Raw genomic sequence first — 22,178 nt, 5'->3', positions numbered from 1 at the left:
GAGACAGAGAGAGACAGAGCATGACTGGGGAAGGGCAGAGAGAGAGGGAGACACAGATTCCGAAGCAGGCTCCAGGCTCTGAGCCATCAGCCCAGAGCCTGACGCGGGGCTTGATCTCACTGACCGTTAGATCATGAACTGAGTCGAAGTCAGACACCTAACCGACTGAGCCACCCAGGCTCCCCCTATTGTCTCTATTTCTATACTTTCTTGTTTTAATGGTTACACTTAATGTACATTCGGTATTTAGACAGCCATTCTACGAACATTTGTATAGTATGTCCTATATTTGGCACAGCTAATTACTTCTCACCAAACATGCTTTTACTTCCTACTGACGTTAGAGAGAATCTTCTGCTTTTAAAAAGACACTTGCCCTAGTTATTTCTCCTAGGAAGGGTACCTCTCTTTCTGCTTGCACCATGATCCCAGGAGGGCAGCCAGTTCAGCATAATTACTACCCACATGTGACTTTTCTTTCTCTCTTTGGTTCCACTAACCACTGTGTTCGGTGCTCACCATGCATGGTTTCGATCTGCTCTGGGCATTGAACATAGGGCTCCCTAAGATTGCCGTTGGGCAGAAAGCAGGCCCTGTTAACATATTTGCAGTGAAAAGGCACGTTCTTCTGGTGATTTTGAGGTGGTATTTTTGGTTTTGTGGTGATTTTTGTTTATTTCTGTTTTTGTTTTGCTTCTTTTCATTGCACTTTTGTAGCATGCCAGGCAGTTACTGTTTGCGCAATTTGTGTGGACGGACTGTTTGTTTTAGGCATGACCATGCCAGGGAAGAGAAGACTTCAGTGTTGTTCAAACGCCACGCATAAAATGACCCAAGTTTGAGCAGAATACAGGGAATACACTGGAGCAATGGAGAAAGCAATATAGGGACACAGATATCAGTTAAGCACAGGGATAGAGCCACTGGCAGAATGGAATGAGTCACTTGCCTTAGAGGCGATGAGCTTTCTATATTGGCTTATTGAAGTACTGCTTCATCAGCAAATTGTAAGGAAAATTTAAACATCAGTGAAAGTTGGATTAATTTACCTTATTCTTCCAAGATTTCATAACAAAATGCCACGAAGATTCACCACAATTGCTGGACAGCAGCTCTAGGCTGCACTGCCCGGGCCCTGGAGGAGAATAGATCTAGAAGAGCTGTATCTGCAGATGAAGAATTTAGTGTCCTCCAGTTACTGTGATGGTGAATACTGTGTGATCAGCACCCCCCACACACACACACACAAAGGGAGTCCAGAAAAGTGACATATTCTACAGCTGCTTGAATCTTCACCAGTACATGGAGACTGTCCACTAGAATTCTCTGAACCTATTCTTTCAAATTCAGAATCATGTTTGTCTCCATCTCCAAAAGTGTGCATTTGGTCCCCCGTCATATCCTTTCAGTATTCAAACTAGAGATGTGGTGATGGGTTAACAGAAGAGGCAAGGCAGGCCAATAAGAATGAATACACAGGAAATTAGAAAAACTGACCGAACAAGTACAGATACACCACGACCTCGTGTCTTTAAAATCCTTAAGACATTCTTGCTGGGAACAGTGTTGGGTGATCTCGGCCTGGAACCGGTGTGCCTCTCGTTACAGAGTCGTCTGTGGTACAAGAAGTCGGCTTCAGAGCTTAAAGCCACAGCCCACCGCTGTGCCCAGAGATTGGCATAAGAATTTAAACAGTGTTTAAAGGGGGAATATGGTCCCAGGATTTCAAAGCCAAAGAGGAAATAGCAAAATATTTAATTCAATCATTCTACTTTGTAATTTTCAGTTTAAATGTCACTTTCTCAAATAAACTTCTTCTAGGTTTCTGGACTGGATTAAGTTTCTAGTTGTATGCTCTATGGCACAATGTACTTTATAGTACTTAATAGTACTATATAGTACTTACTTTATAGTACGTAATACGATTAGAATTAAAAAGTAGATGATGTAATAAATGGTGCAGTGTCTTTCCCCAACAATCTTTATGTTCCCAGAGGGAAGCAATTGTCTCTCTTCGCTATGTATTCCCATATTTCACTGGAGTACCTGACATTTAAGTAGGTTTTGGATAATATTGGTTTAATAAGTTAGATGAAAGTTAAGCTCAGATAAATTAGCAGTGAAAAATTAAGTGAATGTTACAGCCCAACGCACACCTCATTCCCAGCTCCTAGCTGTAGTTTGCGTACAGAGAGATAAAAGGAAGGAGAATCAACTGGGGTGCCTGGGTGGCTCGGTTGAGCGTCCAACTTTAGCTCAGGTCATGATCTCACAGTTCATGCGCCAGGCTCTGTGCTGACAGCTTAGAGCCTGGAGCTTCCTTTGGATTCTGTCTCTCCTTCTCTCTCTGCCCCTTCCCTGCTCACACTCTGCATCTCTGTCTCTCAAAAATGAATAAACATTAATTTTTTTTAAAAAGGGGGTGCCTGGGTGGCTCAGTTGGCAAAGCATCCAACTTCGGCTCAGGTAATGATCTCACGGTTTCTGGGTTCCAGTCCCACGTCGGGCTTTGTGCTGACAGCTTGGAGCCTGGAGCCTGCTTTGGATTCTGTGTCTCCCTCTCTGTCTCTCCCAAGCTCATGCTCTGTCTGTCTCCCAATAATAAATAAATGTTAAAAAATTTTTTTAATTAAAAAAAAAAGGAAAGTAAATCAAGGAAGGTTTTCTGCTACCTTGGATTTCCCAAGAATCTAAGAAATACCAAAGTATGTACATTTCATCTCATCTCGGGTAGTTGCCATAGTTTCTACCTCACTCATTCAATAAATATTTCTCCAGTGCCTACTAGAGTCAGACACTGAGTTAAATGCTGGAATACAAACTAAGAAAATGTTTCATTTCACTCTGTTTCCCTGTATCCAGTCTGCAGGAGCAGTTTGTAATTTACAAAATCTCTTCACAAGTTAAAGCTTTCAAGCTTCCATGTCTAGAAGTTCATAGAAAAAATGTTCAGGAAGCATGTAACAAATGGATCCTCTGACATGATCCCAACAGCCAAAGTAATAATCGTTAGCAGGATTCAGGCCAGATATCCTCTATCATAGGTTGGGTTACCCCAGAAGCAGAGTCTGAGATGAGAACATGAGGGCCAGGGATGTAGGAAATGGGACAGAAATGGCGTATTATCAAGCAAGATTCTTCTGTGGGCAACTGGGGCTCAATCCTGCCGGGGAATTCTGGAAAACCAGATACAACACATCTGAGTTCTCCCACGTGAAGGACAAGAAAATTTGAACATTCATCTTGAAATTCCCATCCAGCCATTGGCAGAGGGCTGCTTAATGGCAAATGTCTCCCTGGCCTGCCTTCAGTCACGGGAAGTCCATGAAGCTCTTGGAAGGCACAGGGTGGTGCGGGCGAAGGGCCTCCGGACAAGGTGCTGATGGTGTCGACTGTATTTTCACCTCTAGTCAAAGAAAGTCTCAACATATGAAAATTGAGTTTTGGTCTTCCCTCTTCACTGTCTCTGTTTCCATTCTTCTCTCATCACCCCTGCAGTCCTGGAAAGCTGGCTGGAAATTCATGCCTGGTATGAGAATAAAGACAAGCCTCTGTCTGGGCCAGGGCCCTGTGCTCAATGAATGACAACAACTGGGCAAGGGAAGGTGTGAGAACAACATGGGTACGATCCATTATCTTCATACCCACTCTGTACGGCAGCACATGGATGGAGAACGCCTTTAAAATGTAGATTCTGGGGCGCCTGGGTGGCTCAGTCGGTTAAGTGTCCGACTTTGGCTCAGGTCATGATCTCATGATCTGTGAGTTCAAGCCCCCCGTCAGGCTCTGTGTGGACAGCTCGGCACCTGGAGCCCATTTCAGATTCTGTGTCTCCCTCTCTCTCTGCCCCTCCCCTGTTCATGCTCTGTCTTTCTCTGGATCAAAAATAAATAAACGTTAAAAAAAATTTTTTTTAATGTAGATTCCAATCACACCACTCTAGGAATAAATCCTTCCCTTATTCCACAAGGCCCTCCAGGACTTGGCTCCAGCCAACCTCTCTGACTTCATCTCCTGTCACTTTGTCCTCACTCGCTCTGCGCCAGCCTCACTGGCCTTCTTTCTCCTGCTCGAGCATGCCAAACTTGTTCTTGCCATAGACTCATGCACTTGTGGTTCCTCTGTCTAGAACGCTGCCTCCCGCTTGTCACAAGGCCACAGGGGCTTCATTTACATCGTGGCTCAAGTGTCACTTCTCCAAATAAGATGCCCTTAACTGCCTCCACGTCATTACTTATTCATCAACCCCACTGCATGTTTTCTGTAGGACTTAACACTTCCCAAGTTTTCCTTATAGTTTATTTCTCACACACACATATGCCCAAACTAGACTGTAAGCTCCATGAGAGCAGGGACTTTGATGTCTTGTTCCCTAAACCTTCACTGCCTAGATTAGCATGTGTTCACCCATGAATATTTGATGAATATGATTATGGCCTAGGTCACTGCCCCTGCTGGAGCACACAGGGAGGGGAAAAGCAATGTGAGTCTAAGAACAGCCCTACAGAAATCCCTCTGTCTGGCTTTTATCAGCTTCAATATTCTCCTTTGAAATCAGTTTGCTATATATTGCTATTTCCTTTGACACAGGATAATTGTGTTATTCAGTAACAAGGATGGCTGCTTTCAGCACTCCCATTCAACATAGCACTGGAAGTTCGAGACAGAGCCGTTAGGCAATAAATAAACATATGGTGTCCCACGTGGAAAGGAAGAAACAAAATGATCTCTGTTTGCAAATGACATGATTTCATCTGTAGAAAACCTAAAAGATTCCACAGAAATGCTATTATAACTAATAAACCAAGCAAAGTTGCAAGACACACAAAAAAGTTGTATTTCTATACACTAACAATGAACAATCCAAAAAGAAAACAATTCCATTTATAATAGCACACATACACACAAATATCTAGAAATCAATTTAACCCAGGAGGCAAAAGACTGATACACTGAAAACTACAAAAATTGCTGTAAGAAATTAAAGACAGAGACGCGGAAAGACAATCCATTTTTATGGACTGGAAGACTATTGTGAAGATGTCAATATTACCCAAAGCAGTCTACATATTTAATGCAATCTCTATCAAAATCCCAACAGCATTTTTGCAGAAATAGAAAAAATCCATCCTAAAATTTAGGTTGAATCTCAAGGGACTCTGAAGAGGTGGGAACGATCTTGAAAAAAGAAGAGCAAAGTTGGAGGCCTCACATTCCCTGATTTCAAAACTTACTATGAAACTACAGCAATTAAAACATGACGGTACTGACCTAAGATGTATATATAGACCAAGAGGATAGAACAGACAGCCTACAGATAAATACTTGTATATATGGTCAAATGACTTCCCTTTTTTTTTTTAATGTTTATTTTTGAGGGAGAGAGAGACAGAGCGTGAGTGGGGGTGGGACAGAGAGAGAGGGAGATACAGAATCCAAAGCAGGAGTGCAGGCTCTGAGCCAGCAGCACAGAGCCTGATGCGGGGCTTGAACCCACAAACTGTGAAAACATGACTCGAGCTGAAGTCGGACGCTTAACCAACTGAGCGACCCAGGTGCCCCGGTCAAATGACTTTATGCGAGGGTCCCACGACCATTCAATGGAGAGAGGGCAGTCTCAACAAATGGTTTTAGAAAAACTGGGAGATCCACATGCAAAAGAGTAAATGTAGATCCTTACCTTCTACCCTATACAACAATTAACTCAAAATTATTGAAAGACATAAACCTAAGAGCTAAAACTATAAAGCTCCTAGAAGGAAACCAAAGAAAATCTTCATGACATTGGATTTGGCAATGATTTCTTAGATGGGACACCAAAAGCATAGGCAACGAAAGAAAAAAATAGATAAAATGGATCACACGAAAAATGAAAACTTCTGCGCATCAAAGGACACAATCAGCAGAGTTGAAAGGGCAACCCACAGAATGGGAGAAATATTTGCAAATCATATGTCTGAGAAAGGATTAATATCCAGAGTACATAAAAAACTCCTACAAGTCAACATCAACAAAAATAAATAACGAGATTTTAAAACAAGCAGAAGACTGTAGTTGATGTTTCTCTAGGTGTGATATACAGATGGCCAGTAAGCATATAAGGAGATGGTCAACACCACTAGTCATTAATGAAATACAATAGGAACTACAGTGAGATGCCACATGTTCATTCGGATGACTACTTGCAAAAAAAAAAAAAAAAACAAAAAACAAAAAAACAGAAAATACTTGTTGGTGAGGATGTGGAGAAATTGAAACCCTGGCACTGAGGGTGGGAATATAAGTGGTACAGTCACTATGGAAAACAGCCTATCAGTTCCTCAAAAATATAAAATAGAGAGTTAATTATGACCCAGCAATTCCTCTCCTTGAGTATACACCCAAAGGAATTGAAAGCAGGGTCTTGAAGAGATAGTCATACATCCATATTCATAGAAGCCATTATTCACAATAGTCAAGAGGTAGAGGTAACCCAAGTGTCCATCAACAGAGGAATGGAGAAACAAGATGTGGTATACACAGACAATGGAATCTTACTCAGTTTTAGGAAGGGAATTCTGTCACATGCTATACCATATAAGAACCTTAAAGACATTAAGCTGAGTCAAATAAGCTAGTCACAAAAAGACAAATACTGTATGATTCCACTTACGTGATGTACCTGGAGTAGTCAAAGTCACGGAGACAGAAGTGGAAAGGTGATTGCCAGAGGGTGGGGGGTAGGGAGAAATGGGGAGTTGCTATTTAATGGGTATGGAGTTTCAGGTTTGCAATATGAAAACATTCTGGATATTGGCTGCATAATAACGTGAATATAATTGGCACTATTGAATTGTATACTTGAAATGGTTAATTTCATGTTACGTGTATTTTACTACAATTAGAATTTTTGAATTGAAAAAAAAATACTAGCTTCTCAATTCATGCAGGAGAAAGAAAGTCTACAACGCAAATAATTTAGAAATTCTATTAACTCAAGCTGATAGAAGATACGAAGTCATTCTTTAAAATGTCATGGCCTTGGGGCACCTGGGTGGCTCAGTCAGTTGAGCACCTGATTCTTTTTTTTTTTTTAATTTTTTTTTTAACGTTTATTTATTTTTGAGACAGAGAGAGACAGAGCATGAACAGGGAGGGGCAGAGAGAGAGGGAGACACAGAATCGGAAACAGGCTCCAGGCTCTGAGCTGTCAGCACAGAGCCCGACGCGGGGCTCGAACTCACGGACCGTGAAATCATGACCTGAGCCAAAGTCAGACACCCAACAGACCAAGCCACCCAGGCACCCTGAGCACCTGATTCTTGATTTCGGCTCTGGTTGTGACCCCCGGGTCCTGGTGTCTCCCGCGTTGGGCTCTACACTGAGCATAGAGGCTGCCTTGGAATATCTCTCTCTCTCTCTCTCTCTCTCTCTCTCTCTCTCTCTCTCTCTCTCTCTCTCCATCCCTCTGCCCCTCTCCCACACTCATACTCTCTCACTCTCTGTCTCTAAAATAAAAAAGGAAAAACAAATAGAAAAAAATAAAATGTCACTGCCTTCTTCAGCTGAAAAGCACTACTAGGGAGAAACTTAGCATATTTTCCACTTACACTTTGAGCTCCCCAGCTCTGTCGCAGCTCCAAAACTTTTGGACTTTTCTTCAAGCAAACCTCTAAATCTGTGATGATTTTCAGAAAGGGGAATACACAGAGGCTTACGAGACAGAGGTGTCCATAGTTTTCTGCCGGAGGCAGTGTTAAAGTGAAGAACCGCATGTGACAGGAGACAAATAAGGGAACAAGTCCAAGCTCAAAAAACCCACTGTGTTCCAACATACATTTAGTGGAACATATGTGGTGGCTAGAACACTGTTCTGAGAGTCAGAGGACTTGAGTTTTAGTCCCAACTCTGCCACCAAAGAGCTTCCTAAGCTTAGACAAGCATCTCATTGTGTTCTTTGTAAAATAAGCAAGAGGGAGAGATCATTTAGGACCCTGCCCACTCCTCCTCAACACACAGGAAAACAAGTTAAGAATCTGTTTAAGGCAGAAATTAATCACCTTGCTTGTGTATTCTCAAACTTGTAAAAAGGTAGCAAAGACAACTCAGTGTCCTGAAGTCTTCAAAGAATCGCTAGAGAAATCTGGCAAAATCCCACCCGCTCTGTATCGCCTTCGCTGCTATTACAAACTCACTTCAGGGGGGTGCCTGGGTGGTTCAGTTGGTTAAGCGTCCGACTTGGGCTCAGGTCATGATCTCGCCATTTGTGGGTTCAAGCCTCACGTCAGGCTCTGTGCTGAGAGCTCAGAGCCTGGAGCCTGCTTCAGATTCTGTGTCTCCCTCTCTCTGCCCCTCCCCTGCTCGGGCCCTCTTGCTCTCTCTCTCTCCCCTTCTCTCTCTCTCTCCCTCAGAGAATAAATAAACATTTATAAACATTTTTAAAATAAACAACATTTTTAAAAATAAAAAAAGACAATTTCACTTCAAGCTGTGTGGCAGTAAACCGGAACCTGGTGTCACAAAATGCAATTACTTACCCTCCCCATAGCATCTCCCTACTGGGCGCAATTGGGTCTGCACATTGGGACATGGAGGCTTCTTCCAACTAAGGAGTGAACCACTGGTGGGGTCATGTTCTCAGGGAAACTAATTTTCCCTTCGGCAGGTCTACCACACGGAAACCGTGCCCAGCATCAGCGGACGTGAACGCTGCGACAGGACTGTACTCAGGCCCAACCTCGGTGCACCCGTCCGGTCTGAGATGGTCCAAATCGAGCTCAGCGTCTCCCTTCCCACCCCCTCCTCCTCCCACCACATCCCCCTGCCCTCCTACAACACGCCATGGAAAGGACTGAGGAAGACAATGTGTATTTCTTTTTCTTCCTGACAAAAATAAACATTCATATCATGTTTTAAAGTCTTCAGAGAAGTTTTCATATGCTTGTCTCATTTAATCCCCACACGGATGAGATAAGTGGTATTTTTATACCCCTTTGCATAGACAGAGAAATTCAGACTTGGAGGATTGTGTAGCTTGTCGCAAATGACAGAGCCCGCAAATGGGGCATCCTGACGAGCAGTCACTGATGGCGCTAAGATGTGTCAAGTTCTCTTGCTGCTGGGTCCAAACAACAGTGTTTACTGAATGCCTAGCGGGCTTTATAGTAGACGGTCACAAACTGTTTTTAATATAAGCAAGAACAGAGTTTGAATACCAGCTCCGTCCCTTGCTAAATCTTATAACATGGGTTGCATTACTCTTTTCTTTATTCATTCAGCAATAGTTACTAGGTGCCCTCTGTGCCAAGTGCTGTCCTAGGCTCTGGGAACACAGCAGCGGACAAAATGGGCAGGGGCATCATTCTTGGGGGCTTTACAGTGAGAGGGGAGAGAGCAAACTAGATGTACTACCAAAACAGTTGTAGGGAGATAAATGCCATGAACAAAATGATACAGAGGAAGATGACAGAGAACAATTCGGGGGAAGAAAATGCTAATTTAAATAGAATAGTCAGGGAAGGCCTCTTTCAAGATATGGGATTTGACCTGCAGTCCGATTAACAAAAACAATCTAGGCATTTGAGGAATCCGGGGCCAAGGGAAAAGAAAGTCCAGAGGCTCTAAGGCAAGATTAATTTGGAGTTTCACACAAAAAGAAGGCCCTTGAGACTAGAGCATAGAGAAAGAAGGAAAGGAACGACAGATATAAGTTGGGCCATATTATAGAGAGCATGGAGGCCAAAGTAAGGAGGCTGGATTATTCTAATCACAACAGGAAGCCACTAAATTTTTTAAGCATAAGAGTAACATTATCTGATTTATGTTAACTGCTAATAATACAACTTTCCTAAGCCTGAATTTCCTCATCTGCAAAATTCTTTTTTTTAGGTTTGTTTGTTTATTTGTTTATTTATTTATTTATATAAAATTTAAAAGTTTTTTTAATGTTTATTTATTTTTGAGAGAGTGAGAGACAAAGTGCAAGTGGAGGAGAGGCAGAGAGAGAGACAGACAGACAAAGAATCTGAAGCAGGCTCCAGGCTCCCAGCTATCAGCATAGAGCACAACGCAAGGCTCGAACCCAAGAGCTGTGGCCTCATGACCTGAGCTGAAGTCAGACACTTAACCAACTGAGCCATTCAGGTGCCCCTAAATTTATTTACTTTTGAGAGACAGACAGAGACAGAGAGAGAGCGTTCATGAGCAGGGGAGGGGCAGAGAGAGAGGGGGGACAGAAGACCAGAAGTTGGCTCTGCGCTGACAGCAGTGAACCCAAAGCGGGGCTCAAATTCACCAACCATGAGATCATGACCTGAAAAGAAGTTGGACGCTTAACCAACTGAGCCACCGGGCGCACCCATCTGCAAAATCTTTATAATAATAGTAGCTACTTGATTGTTTTGTTGAGAAAACTCAATTTGGCCAGTGACAGTTCAATATCTAATAGCTCCTTTTCTTCTTCTTCTCCTCCTCCTCCTCCTCTTCCCCCTCCCCCTCCTCTCCCCCCCTTCCCCTTCTCCTTCCCCTCTCCCTCCTCCCTCTCCTCCTCCTCCTCTCCCTCTTCCCCCTCCCCCTCCTCCTCTCCCTCCTCCCCCTCCTCCTCCTTCTTCTTCTGGTTATGGTTATGGTTATGGTTATGGTTATGGTTATGGTTATGGTTATGGTTAAGGGATGGGTGACATTTGAACTCCTAACAAGGAGCATAATAATCAGAATACACCATGTAATACTCATAGCATACACTAAAGGTATACATTGCATATAGACACACAGGTTTCTAGACGACTTCAGGCTGCAAATTCTGGAGGCATTTGCTGCTTTGTGACTCGGCCTTATTCCCTGGGAGAGGAAGTGGGGAACATAAACTGTTTCAGCAGAGGGTATCCTGTTCTCTTCCCTCCAGCTTTTTCTTCTCTCAGGTGGGTCTCCAGAAGCCTCTCTGGCTTAGTTCTCCATTCCCCATTCATGGTTGTGGCAAAAACTGTTTGCTATCCACCAACTATTTCCTCTCTTCCTGGCATCACGAATGGGTGGGTTGCCTTTCCCAGCCACCGTTGGCCACTTAGCAGTAAGCCCGGACACTGAATGTGACCAGAGGTGATTTGTATCACTTCCCGGTCAGCCTAGCCTGTAAAATCCTCTTATGTAATATCCCCTATGCTCTTTCCCCTTACCCTGGCCAGATATGTATGCCCGGGACAATGATGGAAAGTGTGTATTAAAGGGGGTGGAACCTCCATCAACCTTGGCCCCTAAGTCATTTGCGGAGCACAGTCCTCGGACCCACCTGGAACCATCTGGGCTTCGCTACATGCTGTAGCAGACTGAAGAACAAGTCTGAGGTAACACAGTCCTGCATTCCATTTCTACAGTCTTGTTATATTAAAAATTGCCAGTGTTTGTGGCCTAGTTTCTGAAAATACATGGTTCTTGACAGAAAGCCTTCCACGGGCACTCATAAGACCCTGAAGGGTCTTCTCTGGTTTGATGGCATATTTTTCACTTTCCAGCCACATCTATCCATCAGCTTCTCTCTTAGATAGCAGCATAAAAGTTGCTATAGATTTATATCTAGTTCAGTGATGAGTATCCAGAAAGGGGACATAGAACCTCTATTTAGGGACCTTCAGCCACAAATTTAACTCCTCCATGGAATTATTTTAGGTTCAGCCTACTCTGTTCTCAGTGCACTGTGCTTCCCTCAGCAGGGCTGTATTTTTGGTGTGTCTGTCTCCTCCCCACGGCTCCCGAGGGTACATTCAACGTCTAGTGCAGCTTTGTGTCCTCAATACCTACCCTGCGACTGGTCCCGAGGAGGTGCTTAGGGATTGCATTAATGGTGGGGGGAGGGTGTTGTGGTTTTTCTAAACTTACTGATTTGACACAGACGTTAGACTCTATTGCACTAGCAGGTATCATTAACCAACATCCAACAAGTAACTACAAGCAATGTCTTAAACTCACTTCAGGAATGTTCCCAAGGCAACAGTTCTCAGTCACCAGGGCAGCACCGAAGCTTCAGAGCAGTGCTATGATATCTACATCCTGTCCACAGTGCTTTCCTCTGAATCACGAGCAGTACATGGAGGCAAAGACAGTGGCAGCTTATGATAAACACTCGTGCACTTCCTGGCCTGCCTTCAGAGCTAGCAAGGGAGGTGTGTGGTTCCCATCTTCCCCTGGGTACAGGGCTAGGCTCCCGACATGTTACAGGATCAATTAAAATCGAGAACTGGCCTTGTTCACATTTTTAAAGACTTTTTGGCTCTCCAGCAGTCTTGTGAGATTTGGGCAAGGGGAGAATAAATCACCATGATTCTGTTCACTGCAATTTTGTTGTTGTTGTTTCAAATTTGAAAATGTCAGAAGGAAGTGGTAGGGACCTTGAGAAAAAGTGATCCAGTGGATAAGGGCAAAGGCTTGGGAGTTTGAGAGATCCAGATTGGAATTCAGATGCAACGCTTGCTAGCTTTTGAACCTCAGTACCTTGTTTAAACTGTCCGAGCCTCAGTTTTTTCATCTGCAATTGGAAAGTGAAAATAGTACCCACTTCAAAGGATTGCTGATAAGAAAGTGAGATCATGTATATGCTTAGCACCGTGCCTATCATGTAGTAAGTAATCTATACACATATTAACTATTAACATAGAACTATAACATAGAACTATTAACATATTAACTATAACATATTAACTATATTGGTTTTTTTTGTGATTATCTTGTCCCTTACTTTTATAATTGAGTAAACTGAGTCCTGGAGAGATTAAATAATTTAAGCAACTAATTAGGAGCAGAACAACTGCAATAAATCAGATTATTCTGAGCCTCACTCTGGGGGTCTGCCTATTACAGCACTGGATTTATTCTCGTGCCCCAGGATCTCAATGAAATGCTCCCCTGATTTGGAATACAATTTCCATTTGCTTGCAAGACTTTCAAACCAATTGTCAGGAGAGAGAGTCTTCCTGCCTTCAAGGAGGTCATAACGTAAGCACAATCTGAAACCTTTCCAGGTAGATGGAAATAGAAGATACTCAGATCACATACTGAGTTGGAAAAACAGATGTTCTAACATTGTTTCCAAGATAATGTCCTTAGGAAGAGGCTGCAGATAATTTGGAATCTTTCTAATAAATCTTGAAGATGAAGAAAGTAGACACTCAAGCCAAGTGAAAAAAAAAATCAAGGGATGCTAAGATCAGAGCTCGGCTCCACCCTCTGGGAGGAGTGTGGAGGAAAGCCCGAGGAGGGATAATACCCCTTACAGGTGAGAAAACCAAGAGGTGGGGTATTCACACACCACAGAAGTCTCAGAATGAATTCACACCCAATGTGTCCTTTTATGAATTATTTTACCCAGTTCCTCACCATGCTTCAACCTGTTCCTTCTGTCCTTGACTCTGTGGGTGGTCTTTCCAGTCTCCTGTCCCCCAAGCTAGAAATCTTGGCTTCACCCTCCACTCCTCTTTCGCACCAAGCCATCGACAAATTCTGTCTTTCCAACCAAACAAACTCAATCCAGATTTGGAAACTGGCCCCACCTCTTATCTCCACCGCCATTGCCCTATCAGAACATGGGCTTTACCTGTTGGAGATACTCCAGTGGCTGTCTCACTCTCCTCTCTTCTAGAAGACATCAGAGTAGAGCAACTGATACAGAAAGTCAGCCATCCTTCAGTCTGGTCATGCATTTGCTTCAGTACTTCTGTTTCAAATGGAAAAAAAAAAGAGACATAAATAGGGCAATTAGCACCATAGAGTGTGAGATCTGTCAGCCACTAAATCAGTGAGAAAGTTTTGTTTTGTTTTTGAGTAATAAACATCTATATCTGATTATGGAAGAGAAGCTTAGGTTTATTTTTTAATCTGCAGGAATAACTAAACATTTTGAGATTAAGAATTCTCCAGCTCCTTCTACACTTTATCTCCTAGTACAATAATGAAGACATTTTAGGGTTTTCATGTGGAATGAGAATGAATTAATTGGATTATAAGCCTGAAAGAAAGATGAAACATCTCTCTTTCAAGTGTTTACTTAGCGCCTCCTACATACTGAATTCTCTCACAGTCAGGTACTATAACTGTGGCAAAAGAATTTTAAGACCTGGTCCCTGCTCTGAAGGACAACATAATCTCGTCCTGTGATAAAATGAAAACACATGATACCACTAGAGAATAACACAAGTTACCATTTGGTAGTATTAAGTGCAAAAAAATAAATAGATAAAGTCCCAGAACAGGACATGAAACTAATCCGCGAACAACTTGTTCTAGCCTCATAATGCTGCGTGTTTCCAGAACATTAAAATTTGGTTCAGTCTATTTTTAAATGCTTTGTCAAGTTTCAAGGTCGTTTCAGGTGAGCACTGTTACCCGTTATTTCAAAATGTTGCACATCATCACCCCCCAAATATGTAGAATTTCCTAGAATTTAGCTTGTATTGTTTTCAAACCATCTGTTCTAGTGCAGTCAGATGTTGGAAGAAATATACATCTTCAGAGTCATGACTATTGGCTATAAGGCCACCAGAGGTGCTTTAGTAAACTGAATTTTTTTCAAAATCAATTTTCTTTTCCTTTTCTTATTAGTAAAGTAACCCATTTTGTGTAGATGTTTCTGCTACCCGTTGTTTGTTTTTCCTGCCAATCTCTCATTATTTCCATACATTTGCCTTTTCACACCAATGAAAACTTTCCTCCATGCACTGATGATAGTAAGAACATTTAATGGCTTCCCTTTGAGAGGCTTCTAAGTAGGAACCCCAGGCTAAGTGCTTTGTATGCCATACTGTGCCTAATCCTTACAAACACTCTGCAGGATAGGTGTTAACTAGCATAATTTTACAGATGAAGAAACTGAGGCTTAAAGAGGAAAGAGGTTTCAAGTAGAGGAAACTAGGACTGAACCAGAGCCTGTCTTTAACTGCTTCCTATCACCTCCAGCTATTTACTCTCTGTAGCAAATGGTACAGATGCCAAAAGGACCGAATGACAAGGATGTGAGAGCAGTGTGACCAGCATCCCTAGGCACTGCCATCCTCCAGCCCGAGGGCCATGAGCCTCTCCTCACGGAGGACAGCAGCTCTGTCCTCGGGTCCTGTTTGACTGGGTCCCAGGTACAAGATCCGTCCAGGGTCTGTCTTCGGATCCACGATGATGACGAGCCACAGAGCACAGCATGTGCTGTGATTACTTCTTGCTTTTAAAATGGCATCATTCATTTCAGAAAGGCTGGATTATACAATATGTTGGAAATTCATAACATTTCCTTCTGGAGTTGACACTGACCATTGGCTCAGATTTCTATAATCAGGTTCTGGCATGGGGCCATGTTTTTAGAAGAAAAACAAATTCCTGTGAAAGCATTCAAAGTGGGATGATCACAGCAACCCTATGGCAATCACAGAACAGAAGGATGGAGCTTCTAAAATAGGTTGAAATGTATAAAATACACTGAAACTTCTAAAAGAGCCTGAAAGGCTTTGGAAGAAAAGTTCTGCATAAAATAAAAAATAAACATACGGCCAAAACACTGTAATATGTATATACATAACTATTTATGTTAACACATGAATGAAATACAGGGTACTGAGAATATATTTAATAGAAGCAAAAAACATGTACATAGACATCACCTTGGGCCCCTCGCACTTTCTTGGGAGATCCTGAGCGATGTAACAGGAGCCCAAATCCACAGCCTGGAGAGGCTCCAACGCCTCCTCTACATTTTCTATGACTTCTGGGACGTCCTTCATCAGGCCTTTCTCTACCCCTCCCTTTGTACTGCCTATATCCTGTCCACCCAGACTACAAAGTCCAGCCCCTGCAACATGTTCCCTGGACCTCCCACCCATACAAATCCACCTGTACCCAAGCATTGAAGATTTAATGACTTTATTGATGATGTAGGGATTATGAGGTTGAATTAATTTCAGCATCTCATGACCTCCAACATCACCCCTTCCCTCCTCTCTTCTTCCTCCTTCCTCTCCTACTGGATTAATAAGGGGATTCTTTTCTCTCACATGTAAAGAAATTCAACTTCTATCTCTCTATCTCAGTTCTCTCCTTCTCAAATAAATGCTGTGTCCTTCCTAAGAGGAACTAGAAAATACAATTGTCTCCATCTCTGTATGTACGTCCACTTACATTCACAATGCATGGAACCCATTCCTCTTCACAACAACTCTCTTACATATTTATGGGTCAGGACTCTGGTCTGCAAGGGGTAGAAACCAAGCTCACACTGGCAGAAGCATACAAAGGAATCTAAGGGCTCATGAAATTAAAAAGTCTAAGGGTGCTAACCACGGATGAAACTTGAAACAGGGACTCAAACTGAGCCATCAGGGTCTCCCTACATCACATAGGTCTGCTTTCTTTCTAAGGCAGGTCCTCAACAGGTGGTCGTCCTTGAGATTCCGGTCTTAAGAAAAGTTCTACCCTACTGCTAGATCATTATGAAGCCAATCACATAATGTTTATTTTTGCTTGGTGCCTAGTACACTGCCTGGAACATAATGAGAACCCAATAAATGTTAGTTGAATTCAATTATTTGTTGAATATTTATTCAGGGCCTATGTGTGTCCACCTTGAGAATGCAGCAGCACACCAGAGTCTCTGCTGTCATCTGGCTTTACAATTCTGCTGAAGGAGACAGGTAATAAACAAATCAGATAATTTCACACAGCAAAAAAGGGCTATGAATAAATTAAACACGGCAATATGATAGATGGTGACTAAGGTGTGACAGAGGGCTCCCTTAGACAGGGTTAGGGAAGGATTGCTTTGAAGAGGAAATATTTGACCCTACATCTGGATGGTGAGGAGCCAACTGTGTGGAAATAGAAAAGAATGTTCCAAGCAAAGACAGCAGCAGAGCAAAAGCCTTATGGCGGGAAGGAGTTTAGCAGGTCTGATCTATGAGACAGATGATCAGTGACACTGGCACATTCCATGTAAAGACAGGGCTATTACATGAGGTCATGGAGGTAGGCAGTTCACAAATCAGTGGGGCCTATAGTTCAAAAGGGGTCATTTGGATTTTATTCTGGTGCAGTGAGGAGCTACTAGAAGATTCTATGCGAGAATGCTGTGATCTGACTTACTTTTTTATGGTAAAATACATATAACACAAAATGTACCATTTGCCATCTTAATTTTTAAGTGTACAATTGTTGTGCAACCAATCTGCAGAACTTTTCCATGTCACAAAACTGAAACTATACCCACTAAAACAAAAATAAACAAAAAACAAAAAACTCCTCCTGCCTCCCTCCCTCAGCCCCTGTGAACCACCATTGCACTTTCTGGCTCTATGAATGAGACTACGTTTGATACCTAATCTCATATAAATAGAATACTACAATATTTATCCTTTTGTGACTTATTTCACTTAGCAAAATGTCTTCAAGGCTCATCCTTGCTGTACCATGAGTCTGAATCAGAATCTCCCTCCTTTTAAGACTGAATAATATTCCCTTGTGTGTATATTTTGTTTATTCATCTCCTGATGAACACTTACATTGCTCCCACCTTTTAGTTATTGTGAATATTGCTGCTACGATCATGGGTGTGCAGATATCTCTTCAAGACCCTGCTTTCAATTCTTTGGGGTATATACTCAGAAGCGGAATTGCTGGAACATAAGTAACTCTGTTTCTAATTTTTGAGGACTGCCATGCTGTTTTTCACGGCGGGTGCATGATTTTTACATTCCCACCAACAGTGCGTGAGGGTTTCAGTTTCTCCATATCCTCACCACACCTGTTATTTTCTATTTTTCCACACTCATCCTAATGAACGTAAGCTGGGGTCTCATGGTGGTTTTCCTTTGCTTTTCCCTAATGGTTAATGAGATCGAGCAGCTTTTCATGTGTTTGTTGGCCTTTTGTATATCATCCCTGAAGATGTATCTTTTCAAATCCTTTGCCCATTTTTCAATTCGGTTGTTTGGTTTTTAGTTGTTGACTTGTAGGAGCTCTTCATATATATTCTGGATATTAACTCCTTATCAGATATATGATTTGCAAATATTTTCTCTCATTCTTGTAATTGCCTTTTACTCAGTTATGCCCTTTGATGCACAGGTTTTTAGTTTTAATGTAGTCCAACTTATCTGTTTTTTTTTCTTTTGTTGTCTATGCTTTTGTCATACATATCCAAGAAATCACTGCCAAATCCAACGTCATGAGCTTTAACACTATTTTTTCTTCTAGGAATGTTATAGCTTTAGCTCTGACATTTGGTTCAACTTGCATTTTTAAAAGATCACTTTGACCCCCAGTGGGAAACGGACTGTAGAAAGGGAAGAATGGAGGCGGGAGTGATCAGTTAGGACACTCTTACCGTAGCAAGACATGATGGCGACCTGGACCAGAATGGAAGAGTGATGGCTTAATCCAACTGTACAAACACTTATCGAGAGTCTTCTGCAAGGTCATTACAACTGTTGAGGGTAGCAGAGGCTGCTGGCTGCTTGCACAATATCCTCGGTCCTTCTCTTTACTATGACACCCTCAATCCTGCTTATGATGTCAAAATGGGTGGATTGAAATATCTGCCCTCTCAGATTCCCTTACAGTCCCTTACAACTTTTCTCAATGAGAAAAGTTCTGGCCTGTGACATCTAAATAGAAGTCTCGTAGAGATTTCTGGGCGAGTTTTGGCTTTCCCGATACAGGCATTACCCTTTCCTTTTTCTTTCCTTCTTCCTGAATAGAACATGAGGCTGGAGGCGGAGTGGCCATCTTGTTATCATGACTTAACAAGCATAAAAAAGGAAGCCATATGCTAAGGAAGGCAGAGACGAAAGTTCACAGGATTCTGGGACACTGGAACTATCCTAGTCTCTACACCAGCCCTGCACTGCTTCCCCCGGGACTTCCTAATTCGCCAGGAAAACAAACCCCGACTTGGTTAAGCCATGAGAGTTGGAGCTCTAAGAGCCAAACACAAGTCTAACTCCCACACAGACACAGTGCTAAGCACCTACACACCATATTTTTGGGGATCGTCAAAACAACTATATGAAGTAGGTACTAGTTCCCATTTTATAGATGATAACACTGACACTTATACACAAAACTCTGTTCCATACATGAGACACTGGGTGAACAATAAGAAAACACAGAAAAATCTAATTCATGAGCAACGGCATTAGAAGATCCAGACATCTCATGAATTATATACAAGTAGAAAAAAATAATAATAATTCAAAAGGAAAATGGACAACAATGATCGTCTTACTTGTCCGGCCAACTCCTACTCATCTTTAAGACCCAACGGAAATGCCCACTCCTCAGCGAGATCTTCTCAGAATCCCCCAGGTCTAAGTGTCAATGCCGTAGTCCTCCCTCCCCACAGAGCTCCCCCTGTAGTAATGTTTGTTGTGTGTTCTTGTAATTGATGTGCTCACACGTCTGTCTCAACCACCAGCCTGTGAGCTCTTGAAAGGGAGGAACCAGGTCCCAGCCACTCAGCTCTTTCTACAGGCAAACACAAAATCTGGCACAATGGGTGGAATGCATGGTTTTGAACTTAACGGAACTAATGAACTCTTCATTAATAACATCTGAAGGTGATGCTTTCTGATTTTCAGACTGAGATCTCAGCAAACAATGAGGTGCTGTGAAGCAGCTTTGATAACAGGCAACAAATTACAAATGTAGGAAATTAATTATTAGGAGGAATCATGAGAGAGATAAATTGCAGTAAACGGAAAATTGCAATAATGCAAATCAGGGGCTTCCCTGAACTTATGTGGAACGACAACGTCTGCAGAAGTTACAGCAAAGGGAGCAGCGTCTGTCTCAGTTTGGTTTGGTTGTTAAATACCCGAGAACGTTTTTTTTTAGCAGCTGCTAAAACTAAGACCAGAGTCATGAATGCCTTTTTGCTGTTCCTTTTCTTTTTCTTCTTTTCTTTTTCTTCTTTTCTTTTCTCCTTTTCTTTCTTTCTTTCTTTTCTTTCTTTCTTTCTCTTTCTTTCTTTCTTTCTTTCTTTCTTTCTTTCTTTCTTTCTTTCTTTCTTTCTTTCTTTCTTTCTCTTTCTTCCTTCCTTCCTCCCTCCCTCCCTCCCTCCATTTCTTTTTCTTGCTTGCTTGCTTGCTTGTTTGCTTGCTTTCTGGGCAAGGTTTACAAAAAGAAATACCTGAAAAACTTTACTTTATGACAGGCATTAAAGTTTAGATAAGGGCTCACACTAATCTTGTAGGAACATATTTGTGCTGTTTACTGGTAGATTATCAAAGCACAAACAACAAGATCCTAATAAAGCAATAACATCCCAGACATAAGGCAAGTGGGGTCCTGTCTTCAGCTCCACACCTTAGAGGCTACATTCAGGCCTCTGCTATCGGCTCCTCCGCACGAGGCAAAAAGTCCACAGAGCCTGTGTCCCTACTTCCAGGTTCTTGGAACTCTAGAATTTCCTAAACCAATGGCCTCAATCCCACTTCTGGGGCCAGTTGCAGCCTTTCTTGGGTCAGTTCTCCTGAGGGCAGACTGGGCTAGGCCCAAAGGACTGCCACCAAGTGGCTACTAGTGGCATGTGGGAGGTGAACAAGGCTTAAACATGCAGGAGGGATGTCCCCTTGCGTGCCCCCAAGGTCGCTCAACTAGTGCCTGAGGCAGGGAGGAAGAGGGGCCACAGACCTGTGCTATCTCTCTAAACAGTACAGAAAACCCCAAGCTGAGTAACTATGGTTAACTCAAACCTGGCCTCCCAAGTGCTTAGGGGGTACTTTTGTCCAAGTAGGAAGATAGAATGTCTTTTATCTAACAGTTTGTTATCCTGACTGTAACTTAAAAAATTAAGAGGTGTGCAGTGACGAGTACCTAGACCCCTATTTATGCTCTCGCCCCAGGTACTAATGTGAGCTATCAGTGAAGACAGAGACAGCAAATAAAATTGAGAGGGGAAATCACACACCAAAGACTAACAGTTTTATCACACACCAAAGACTAACAGTTTTAAAGCCTTTTGCTATAAATTCACAATCAATGTGAGCTCTGGGATGGGAAGGACTTCAGAGCCTGCCTAAGAGCCCATGACGCAAAATAGATGCTCATTAAACATTTGTGGAGTGAATTAACAAGGAACAAACGTGTTCACTGCATGTTCTGTTTGACAACCAACACTAGAGGTAAAGTCACTGTGACCAGCACCACCTTCCCCTTACCATTCCCCCGTCCCAGGGTGCTAGGCTCCACTGCACCTCCCCATGCCGTTAATGGCATTTCCATTCTCTTAACGTCCAAGCCTGACACTTCGGCAGTATCCCTGAGCCCTCCCTTCATTCTACCTCACTCTTAGCCAATCAGCAGCCTCCACCACTTCATTCCCAGTCCCTGCTCATCCCCAAAATTAATGTAGCCATCTCCACTTAGCTCCCTCCCTTAGACGGAAACCCATTACATGTGACAACAACGTACTATTTGGGCTTTCCCACAGCACCCAGCACAGGGCCTCACACCCAAGTGGCACCGAGGAAAGTGTGTTGACTATTCACGGAATGAATCTGGGACGCCACGGAACCTTTTCAAAACAGTTTTGTGTTCCGGAGGTCCACACCAATACTGTGTGTGAAGAGTGTGGGCTATGGAGATGGGCTGCCTGGGTTCGTACCCCTGCTCTGCTGCTCCCTGCCTGTGCCATCCTGCACAAATCCAACTCAGCCTCCTCTGGAAAATGGAAACGATAATACCTACCCCATAGGGTCAGGCTGGGAATTGAGTGAGTTCATACGTGTAATGGGAAAAGCCCTCAGAACTGTACAGGCCAGGCACAGAGTAAGCATTAGATACAGGGTAACTCATATTTTTTATTTTCTTTTAACTTGTCAACAACCTTACTTGGTAGGTACTGTTGCCCCATTTTATAGCTAGGGAAACCAGTTCCTGGTGGACTCCAGTGAAGTGTCGGGCGTCACAGAGCTGGTGTGGTGTGGCAGGATCAAAATATGAACCAAAGTCAACCCACCCCAGCCCTACGGCGACCGACACCCCCACCTACACTGTTGCAGCCCACAAGGCGGTCACTAACGCCCAGTGACTCAGGGTGACAGTAACAATGGTACAGACACCACGCAGGTGCAAACACATCAGCCCAACTGCCCTGTGGTTTGACGCTCTGGGAATAAGGAAGCACGGCTGGGGTAATTCCTCAAATCACACAGCCCTTTTGAGTCAGGCCTGGG

The 22,178-nt window shown here is 42.9% G+C and overlaps 1 long non-coding RNA gene across 10 annotated transcripts in view; it reads right to left on the bottom strand.

Moving 5' to 3' along the window:
* Positions 1–22,178, bottom strand: part of LOC111556558 — a 415,573-nt gene that overhangs the window by 326,387 nt on the left and 67,008 nt on the right. For 9 of the 10 annotated variants that reach the window (XR_006585899.1, XR_006585905.1, XR_006585900.1 and 6 more), the window contains one exon: positions 13,565–13,684. This is a non-coding gene — a long non-coding RNA (uncharacterized LOC111556558). Of the gene's footprint in view, positions 1–13,564; positions 13,685–18,328; positions 18,472–22,178 lie in introns of those variants that run through there. The other variant, XR_002736057.2, reaches the window with a different exon arrangement.

This window comes from Felis catus, chromosome D1 (assembly GCF_018350175.1).
Source record: "Felis catus isolate Fca126 chromosome D1, F.catus_Fca126_mat1.0, whole genome shotgun sequence".
Classification (NCBI taxonomy): Eukaryota; Metazoa; Chordata; class Mammalia; order Carnivora; family Felidae; genus Felis; species Felis catus.
The sequence above is the reverse complement of the archived record's forward strand: the minus strand, read 5'-3'. Positions and strand labels throughout refer to the sequence as shown.